The sequence below is a fragment of the Hippocampus guttulatus genome, unplaced genomic scaffold (assembly GCF_054856545.1).
Source record: "Hippocampus guttulatus isolate MCC_2025c unplaced genomic scaffold, RoL_Hgut_1.0 HiC_scaffold_29, whole genome shotgun sequence".
Classification (NCBI taxonomy): Eukaryota; Metazoa; Chordata; class Actinopteri; order Syngnathiformes; family Syngnathidae; genus Hippocampus; species Hippocampus guttulatus.
In genome coordinates, this window is record NW_028233888.1 from 162,501 (window position 1) to 172,500 (window position 10,000).

Genomic DNA, 10,000 nt, shown 5'->3' on the forward strand with positions numbered 1-10,000 from the left:
CGCCGTCAGAGGCCGGGTTTTCGCCCGGGGTATCCGCCCCGGGCGCCTCTCGGGCGGCCTTCCCAACTGCCGTCGACCGCCCGGAGGGGGAAACAGAAAATATTCGAAAGTGCGGAGCTCCGCCGTCAGAGGCCGGGTTTTCGCACGGGGTATCCGCCCCGGGCGCCTCTCGGGCGGCCTTCCCAACTGCCGTCGACCGCCCGGAGGGGGAAACAGAAAATATTCGAAAGTGCGGAGCTCCGCCGTCAGAGGCCGGGTTTTCGCACGGGGTATCCGCCCCGGGCGCCTCTCGGGCGGCCTTCCCAACTGCCGTCGACCGCCCGGAGGGGGAAACAGAAAATGTTCGAAAGTGCGGAGCTCCGCCGTCAGAGGCCGGGTTTTCGCACGGGGTATCCGCCCCGGGCGCCTCTCGGGCGGCCTTCCCAACTGCCGTCGACCGCCCGGAGGGGGAAACAGAAAATGTTCGAAAGTGCGGAGCTCCGCCGTCAGAGGCCGGGTTTTCGCACGGGGTATCCGCCCCGGGCGCCTCTCGGGCGGCCTTCCCAACTGCCGTCGACCGCCCGGAGGGGGAAACAGAAAATGTTCGAAAGTGCGGAGCTCCGCCGTCAGAGGCCGGGTTTTCGCACGGGGTATCCGCCCCGGGCGCCTCTCGGGCGGCCTTCCCAACTGCCGTCGACCGCCCGGAGGGGGAAACAGAAAATATTCGAAAGTGCGGAGCTCCGCCGTCAGAGGCCGGGTTTTCGCACGGGGTATCCGCCCCGGGCGCCTCTCGGGCGGCCTTCCCAACTGCCGTCGACCGCCCGGAGGGGGAAACAGAAAATATTCGAAAGTGCGGAGCTCCGCCGTCAGAGGCCGGGTTTTCGCACGGGGTATCCGCCCCGGGCGCCTCTCGGGCGGCCTTCCCAACTGCCGTCGACCGCCTGGAGGGGGAAATAGAAAATATTCGATAGTGCGGAGCTCCGCCGTCAGAGGCCGTTCCAGTGCTTTTGGGTGGCTGGAAACACCCTCACGATGGTCTGATTATACTCTTAGGGGCCTCCCCTGTGTCGCCCTGGAGGTCACCCATTCAAAACATGCTCACCTATATACGTTTCGGAAAGTATTTTGGTGAACGCTCACTTTCTAAGCCTTTTAGCCTTCTTGACCCCCTAACTCCCCATATCTGGTTTACCTACTACAGCGCCCCTAACGACCAAAATCGGTACTGCATACCCCTGGTACCCCCGCCATTGAAAATGAATGGGGGAATTTTTTTAATTTCTCAATCCGGCCAGGAGGCCTCTTTTTCGGCCACGCTCGGCCGGCGAGCCGGTCCGCTCTTTACCCCTGGTACCCCCAGCCCTACCCCTGGTACCTCCCCCATTGAAAATGAATGGCGACCCCTGGTACCCCCAGCAACACCCCTGGTACCCTCAGCCTTACCCCTGGTACCCTCAGCTCAACCCCTGGTACCCCCAGCCTAACCCCTGGTACCCTCAGCGGCACCCCTGGTACCCTCAGCAACACCCCTGGTACCCCCAGCCAGCTTCGCCCCTGGTACCCTCAGCCTTACCCCTGGTACCCTCAGCCCAACCCCTGGTACCCTCAGCCCAACCCCTGGTACCCCCAGCCAGCTTCGCCCCTGGTACCCTCAGCCTTACCCCTGGTACCCCCAGCCTTACCCCTGGTACCTCCAGCCTAACCCCTGGTACCTCCAGCCTTACCCCTGGTACCTCCAGCCTTACCCCTGGTACCTCCAGCCTTACCCCTGGTACCTCCAGCCTTACCCCTGGTACCTCCAGCCGTACCCCTGGTACCCTCAGCCTTACCCCTGGTACCCTCAGCCTTACCCCTGGTACCCTCAGCCTTACCCCTGGTACCCTCAGCCGCACCCCTGGTACCCTCAGCGGCACCCCTGGTACCCTCAGCCTTACCCCTGGTACCCTCAGCCGCACCCCTGGTACCCTCAGCGGCACCCCTGGTACCCTCAGCGGCACCCCTGGTACCCTCAGCCGTACCCCTGGTACCCTCAGCCGAACCCCTGGTACCCTCAGCGGCACCCCTGGTACCCTCAGCGGCACCCCTGGTACCCTCAGCGGCACCCCTGGTACCCTCAGCCGTACCCCTGGTACCCTCATCGGCACCCCTGGTACCCTCAGCGGCACCCCTGGTACCCTCAGCTGCACCCCTGGTACCCTCAGCGGCACCCCTGGTACCCTCAGCGGCACCCCTGGTACCTCCGCCATTGAAAATGAATGGGCGGCCTTCCCACCTGCCGTCAGCCGCCCGGAGGGGGAAATAGAAAATATTCGAAAGTGCGGAGCTCCGCCGTCAGAGGCCGGCTTTTCGCCCGGGGTATCCGCCCCGGGGCGCCTCTCGGGCGACCTTCCCAACTGCCGTCGGCCGCCCGGAGGGGGAAATAGAAAATATTCGAAAGTGCGGAGCTCCGCCGTCAGAGGCCGGCTTTTCGCCCGAGGTATCCGCCCCGGGGCGCCTCTCGGGCGGCCTTCCCAACTGCCGTCGGCCGCCCGGAGGGGGAAATAGAAAATATTCGAAAGTGCGGAGCTCCGCCGTCAGAGGCCGGGTTTTCGCCCGAGGTATCCGCCCCGGGCGCCTCTCGGGCGGCCTTCCCAACTGCCGTCGGCCGCCCGGAGGGGGAAATAGAAAATATTCGAAAGTGCGGAGCTCCGCCGTCAGAGGCCGGCTTTTCGCCCGAGGTATCCGCCCCGGGCGCCTCTCGGGCGGCCTTCCCAACTGCCGTCGGCCGCCCGGAGGGGGAAATAGAAAATATTCGAAAGTGCGGAGCTCCGCCGTCAGAGGCCGGCTTTTCGCCCGAGGTATCCGCCCCGGGCGCCTCTCGGGCGGCCTTCCCAACTGCCGTCGGCCGCCCGGAGGGGGAAATAGAAAATATTCGAAAGTGCGGAGCTCCGCCGTCAGAGGCCGGCTTTTCGCCCGAGGTATCCGCCCCGGGCGCCTCTCGGGCGGCCTTCCCAACTGCCGTCGGCCGCCCGGAGGGGGAAATAGAAAATATTCGAAAGTGCGGAGCTCCGCCGTCAGAGGCCGGCTTTTCGCCCGAGGTATCCGCCCCGGGCGCCTCTCGGGCGGCCTTCCCAACTGCCGTCGGCCGCCCGGAGGGGGAGATAGAAAATATTCGAAAGTGCGGAGCTCCGCCGTCAGAGGCCGGCTTTTCGCCCGAGGTATCCGCCCCGGGCGCCTCTCGGGCGGCCTTCCCAACTGCCGTCGACCGCCCGGAGGGGGAAATAGAAAATATTCGAAAGTGCGGAGCTCCGCCGTCAGAGGCCGGCTTTTCGCCCGAGGTATCCGCCCCGGGCGCCTCTCGGGCGGCCTTCCCAACTGCCGTCGACCGCCCGGAGGGGGAGATAGAAAATATTCGAAAGTGCGGAGCTCCGCCGTCAGAGGCCGGCTCCACGCTTCATTCATCCGACCGAGACGCCTCTCCGCCGGCCACACTCGGCTGCGGGGCCGGCCCGCTCTCCGCCATTGAAAATGAATGGGGGGCATTTTCTCATGCTTTCAATCCGCCTAAGAGGCATCTTTCCCGGCCAACTTTGTGCCCCTGGTACCTCCAGCATCGAGAAAGCATGGTGACTCGTCCGACACATGCCCCCCTATATACGTTTCGGAAAGTATTTTGGTGAACGGTCACTTTCTAAGCCTTTCGCCTTCTTGACCCCCTAACTCCGCATATCTGGTTTACCTACTACAGCGCCCCTAACGACCAAAATCGGTACTGCTACCCCTGGTACCCCCGCCATTGAAAATGAATGGGGGAATTTTTTTAATCCCCCAGGCCGGCCAGGAGGCCCCTTTCCCGGCCAAACTCGCACGCTGGGCCGGCCCGCTCTTTACCCCTGGTACCCCCGCCATTGAAAATGAATGGGGGAATTTTTTTCAATCTCCCAGGCCGGCCAGGAGGGCTCTTTCCCGGCCACACTCGCACGCCGGGCCGGCCCGCTCTTTACCCCTGGTACCCCCAGCTCTACCCCTGGTACCCCCGCCATTGAAAATGAATGGGGGAATTTTTTCAATCTCCCAATCCGACCAAGAGGCCTCTTTTCCGGCCAAACTCGCACGCCGGGCCGGCCCGCTCTTTACCCCTGGTACCCCCAGCTCTACCCCTGGTACCCCCGCCATTGAAAATGAATGGGGGAATTTTTTCAATCTCCCAATCCGACCAAGAGGCCTCTTTTCCGGCCAAACTCGCACGCCGGGCCGGCCCGCTCTTTACCCCTGGTACCCCCAGCTCTACCCCTGGTACCCCCGCCATTGAAAATGAATGGGGGAATTTTTTCAATCTCCCAATCCGACCAAGAGGCCTCTTTTCCGGCCAAACTCGCACGCCGGGCCGGCCCGCTCTTTACCCCTGGTACCCCCAGCTCTACCCCTGGTACCCCCGCCATTGAAAATGAATGGGGGAATTTTTTCAATCTCCCACGCCGGCCAAGAGGCCTTTTTCCCGGGCACGCACGCTCGCCGGGCCGGCCCGCTATTATTAAACTCTCACCCCTGCAAGGAGGCCTTTTTCCCGGGCACGCACGCTCGCGGGGCCGGCCCGCTATTATTAAACTCTCACGCCGGCCAAGAGGCCTTTTTCCCGGGCACGCACGCTCGCCGGGCCGGCCCGCTATTATTAAACTCTCACGCCTGCAAGGAGGCCTTTTTCCCGGGCACGCACGCTCGCCGGGCCGGCCCGCTATTATTGAACTCTCACGCCTGCAAGGAGGCCTTTTTCCCGGGCACGCACGCTCGCGGAGCCGGCCCGCTATTATTAAACTCTCACGCCTGCAAGGAGGCCTTTTTCCCGGGCACGCACGCTCGCCGGGCCGGCCCGCTATTATTAAACTCTCACGCCGGCCAAGAGGCCCTTTTCCCGGGCACGCACGCTCGATGAGCCGGCCCGCTATTATTAAACTCTCACGCCGGCCAAGAGGCCCTTTTCCCGGGCACGCACGCTCGATGAGCCGGCCCGCTATTATTAAACTCTCACGCCGGCCAAGAGGCCTTTTTCCCGGCCACGCACGCTCGCGGAGCCGGCCCGCTATTATTAAACTCTCACGCCTGCAAGGAGGCCTTTTTCCCGGGCACGCACGCTCGCCGGGCCGGCCCGCTATTATTAAACTCTCACGCCGGCCAAGAGGCCCTTTTCCCGGGCACGCACGCTCGATGAGCCGGCCCGCTATTATTAAACTCTCACGCCGGCCAAGAGGCCCTTTTCCCGGGCACGCACGCTCGCCGAGCCGGCCCGCTATTATTAAACTCTCACGCCGGCCAAGAGGCCTTTTTCCCGGCCACGCACGCTCGCGGAGCCGGCCCGCTATTATTAAACTCTCACGCCTGCAAGGAGGCCTTTTTCCCGGGCACGCACGCTCGCCGGGCCGGCCCGCTATTATTAAACTCTCACGCCGGCCAAGAGGCCCTTTTCCCGGGCACGCACGCTCGATGAGCCGGCCCGCTATTATTAAACTCTCACGCCGGCCAAGAGGCCCTTTTCCCGGGCACGCACGCTCGCCGAGCCGGCCCGCTATTATTAAACTCTCACGCCGGCCAAGAGGCCTTTTTCCCGGCCACGCACGCTCGCGGAGCCGGCCCGCTATTATTAAACTCTCACGCCTGCAAGGAGGCCTTTTTCCCGGGCACGCACGCTCGCCGGGCCGGCCCGCTATTATTAAACGCTCACGCCTGCAAGGAGGCCTTTTTCCCGGGCACGCACGCTCGCCGGGCCGGCCCGCTATTATTAAACTCTCACGCCGGCCAAGAGGCCCTTTTCCCGGGCACGCACGCTCGATGAGCCGGCCCGCTATTATTAAACTCTCACGCCGGCCAAGAGGCCCTTTTCCCGGGCACGCACGCTCGCCGAGCCGGCCCGCTATTATTAAACTCTCAGGCCCGCTATTATTAAACTCTCACGCCGGCCAAGAGGCCCTTTTCCCGGGCACGCACGCTCGATGAGCCGGCCCGCTATTATTAAACTCTCACGCCTGCAAGGAGGCCTTTTTCCCGGGCACGCACGCTCGCTGAGCCGGCCCGCTATTATTAAACTCTCACGCCGGCCAAGAGGCCCTTTTCCCGGGCACGCACGCTCGCCGAGCCGGCCCGCTATTATTAAACTCTCACGCCGGCCAAGAGGCCTTTTTCCCGGGCACGCACGCTCGCCGAGCCGGCCCGCTATTATTAAACTCTCACGCCGGCCAGGAGGCATTTTTCCCGGGCACGCACGCTCGCCGTGCAGGCCCGCCATTTGCCTACCACACCGCCGTCTGGCGGACACCAAGCGGTACCGCCGACCCCTCCCGTTGAAAATGAATGGGGGATTTTTTTTCAATCCCCCAAGCTGGCCAAGAGGCCTTTTTCCCGGGCACGCACGCTCGCCGAGCCGGCCCGCTATTATTAAACTCTCACGCCTGCAAGGAGGCCTTTTTCCCGGGCACGCACGCTCGATGAGCCGGCCCGCTATTATTAAACTCTCACGCCGGCCAGGAGGCATTTTTCCCGGGCACGCACGCTCGCCGTGCAGGCCCGCCATTTGCCTACCACACCGCCGTCTGGCGGACACCACGCGGTACCGCCGACCCCTCCCGTTGAAAATGAATGGGGGATTTTTTTTTACAATCCCCCAAGCCGGCCAAGAGGCCTTTTTCCCGGGCACGCACGCTCGATGAGCCGGCCCGCTATTATTAAACTCTCACGCCGGCCAAGAGGCCCTTTTCCCGGGCACGCACGCTCGATGAGCCGGCCCGCTATTATTAAACGCTCACGCCTGCAAGGAGGCCTTTTTCCCGGGCACGCACGCTCGCCGGGCCGGCCCGCTATTATTAAACTCTCACGCCGGCCAAGAGGCCTTTTTCCCGGGCACGCACGCTCGATGAGCCGGCCCGCTATTATTAAACTCTTACGCCTGCAAGGAGGCCTTTTTCCCGGGCACGCACGCTCGCCGAGCCGGCCCGCTATTATTAAACTCTCACGCCTGCAAGGAGGCCTTTTTCCCGGGCACGCACGCTCGCAGAGCCGGCCCGCTATTATTAAACTCTCACGCCGGCCAGGAGGCCTTTTTCCCGGGCACGCACGCTCGCCGTGCAGGCCCGCCATTTGCCTACCACACCGCCGTCTGGCGGACACCAAGCGGTACCGCCGACCCCTCCCGTTGAAAATGAATGGGGGATTTTTTTTTTCAATCCCCCAAGCCGGCCAAGAGGCCTTTTTCCCGGGCACGCACGCTCGATGAGCCGGCCCGCTATTATTAAACTCTCACGCCGGCCAAGAGGCCCTTTTCCCGGGCACGCACGCTCGATGAGCCGGCCCGCTATTATTAAACACTCACGCCTGCAAGGAGGCCTTTTTCCCGGGCACGCACGCTCGCCGGGCCGGCCCGCTATTATTAAACTCTCACGCCGGCCAAGAGGCCTTTTTCCCGGGCACGCACGCTCTCCGGGCCGGCCCGCTATTATTAAACTCTCACGCCTGCAAGGAGGCCTTTTTCCCGGGCACGCACGCTCGCCGTGCAGGCCCGCCATTTGCCTACCACACCGCCGTCTGGCGGACACCAAGCGGTACCGCCGACCCCTCCCGTTGAAAATGAATGGGGGATTTTTTTTCAATCCCCCAAGCCGGCCAAGAGGCCTTTTTCCCGGGCACGCACGCTCGCCGGGCCGGCCCGCTATTATTAAACGCTCAGGCCGGCCAAGAGGCCCTTTTCCCGGGCACGCACGCTCGCAGAGCCGGTCCGCTATTATTAAACGCTCACGCCTGCAAGGAGGCCTTTTTCCCGGGCACGCACGCTCGCCGGGCCGGCCCGCTATTATTAAACTCTCACCCCTGCAAGGAGGCCTTTTTCCCGGGCACGCACGCTCGCGGGGCCGGCCCGCTATTATTAAACTCTCACGCCGGCCAAGAGGCCCTTTTCCCGGGCACGCACGCTCGATGAGCCGGCCCGCTATTATTAAACTCTCACCCCTGCAAGGAGGCCTTTTTCCCGGGCACGCACGCTCGCCGAGCCGGCCCGCTATTATTAAACTCTCACGCCTGCAAGGAGGCCCTTTTCCCGGGCACGCACGCTCGATGAGCCGGCCCGCTATTATTAAACTCTCACGCCTGCAAGGAGGCCTTTTTCCCGGGCACGCACGCTCGCGGGGCCGGCCCGCTATTATTAAACGCTCAGGCCGGCCAAGAGGCCCTTTTCCCGGGCACGCACGCTCGATGAGCCGGCCCGCTATTATTAAACGCTCAGGCCGGCCAAGAGGCCCTTTTCCCGGGCACGCACGCTCGCAGAGCCGGCCCGCTATTATTAAACTCTCACGCCTGCAAGGAGGCCCTTTTCCCGGGCACGCACGCTCGATGAGCCGGCCCGCTATTATTAAACTCTCACGCCTGCAAGGAGGCCTTTTTCCCGGGCACGCACGCTCGCCGGGCCGGCCCGCTATTATTAAACTCTCACGCCGGCCAAGAGGCCTTTTTCCCGTGCACGCACGCTCGCCGAGCCGGCCCGCTATTATTAAACTCTCACGCCTGCAAGGAGGCCTTTTTCCCGGGCACGCACGCTCGCCGGGCCGGCCCGCTATTATTAAACTCTCACGCCTGCAAGGAGGCCTTTTTCCCGGGCACGCACGCTCGCCGGGCCGGCCCGCTATTATTAAACGCTCACGCCTGCAAGGAGGCCTTTTTCCCGGGCACGCACGCTCGCCGGGCCGGCCCGCTATTATTAAACTCTCACGCCGGCCAAGAGGCCCTTTTCCCGGGCACGCACGCTCGATGAGCCGGCCCGCTATTATTAAACTCTCACGCCGGCCAAGAGGCCTTTTTCCCGGGCACGCACGCTCGCCGAGCCGGCCCGCCTTTTGCCTACCACACCGCCGTCTGGCGGACACCGACCCCTGGTACATCTGCCATTGAAAATGAATGGGGGAATTTTTTCAAACTCCCAATCCGAGCAAGAGGCCCCTTTTCCGGCCACACTCGCCCGCCGGGCCGGCCCGCTCTTTACCCCTGGTACCCCCAGCAACACCCCTGGTACCCCCAGCCTTGCCCCTGGTACCTCCCCCATTGAAAATGAATGGTGACCCCTGGTACCCCCAGCAACACCCCTGGTACCCTCAACCTTACCCCTGGTACCCTCAGCTGCACCCCTGGTACCCTCAGCCTTACCCCTGGTACCCCCAGCCAGCTTCGCCCCTGGTACCCCCAGCCTTGCCCCTGGTACCTCCGCCATTGAAAATGAATGGGGGAATTTTTTCAAACTCCCAATACGACCAAGAGGCCCCTTTTCCGGCCAAACTCGCACGCCGGGCCGGCCCGCTCTTTACCCCTGGTACCCCCAGCTCTACCCCTGGTACCCCCGCCATTGAAAATGAATGGGGGAATTTTTTCAAACTCCCAATCCGACCAAGAGGCCCCTTTTCCGGCCACACTCGCCCGCCGGGCCGGCCCGCTCTTTACCCCTGGTACCCCCAGCCTTGCCCCTGGTACCTCCGCCATTGGAAATGAATGGGGGATTTTTTTCAAACTCCCAATCCGACCGAGAGGCCTCTTTCCCGGCCACACTCGCCCGCCGGGCCGGCCCGCTCTTTACCCCTGGTACCCTCAGCGGCACCCCTGGTACCTCCAGCCCTACCCCTGGTACCCTCAGCGGCACCCCTGGTACCCCCAGCGGCACCCCTGGTACCCTCAGCCTTACCCCTGGTACCCCCAGCGGCACCCCTGGTACCCTCAGCCTTACCCCTGGTACCCCCAGCGGCACCCCTGGTACCCTCAGCCTTACCCCTGGTACCCCCAGCGGCACCCCTGGTACCTCCAGCCCTACCCCTGGTACCCTCAGCGGCACCCCTGGTACCCTCAGCGGCACCCCTGGTACCCCCAGCGGCACCCCTGGTACCCTCAGCGGCACCCCTGGTACCCTCAGCCTTACCCCTGGTACCCCCAGCGGCACCCCTGGTACCCTCAGCCTTACCCCTGGTACCCCCAGCCAGCTTCGCCCCTGGTACCCCCAGCCTTGCCCCTGGTACCTCCG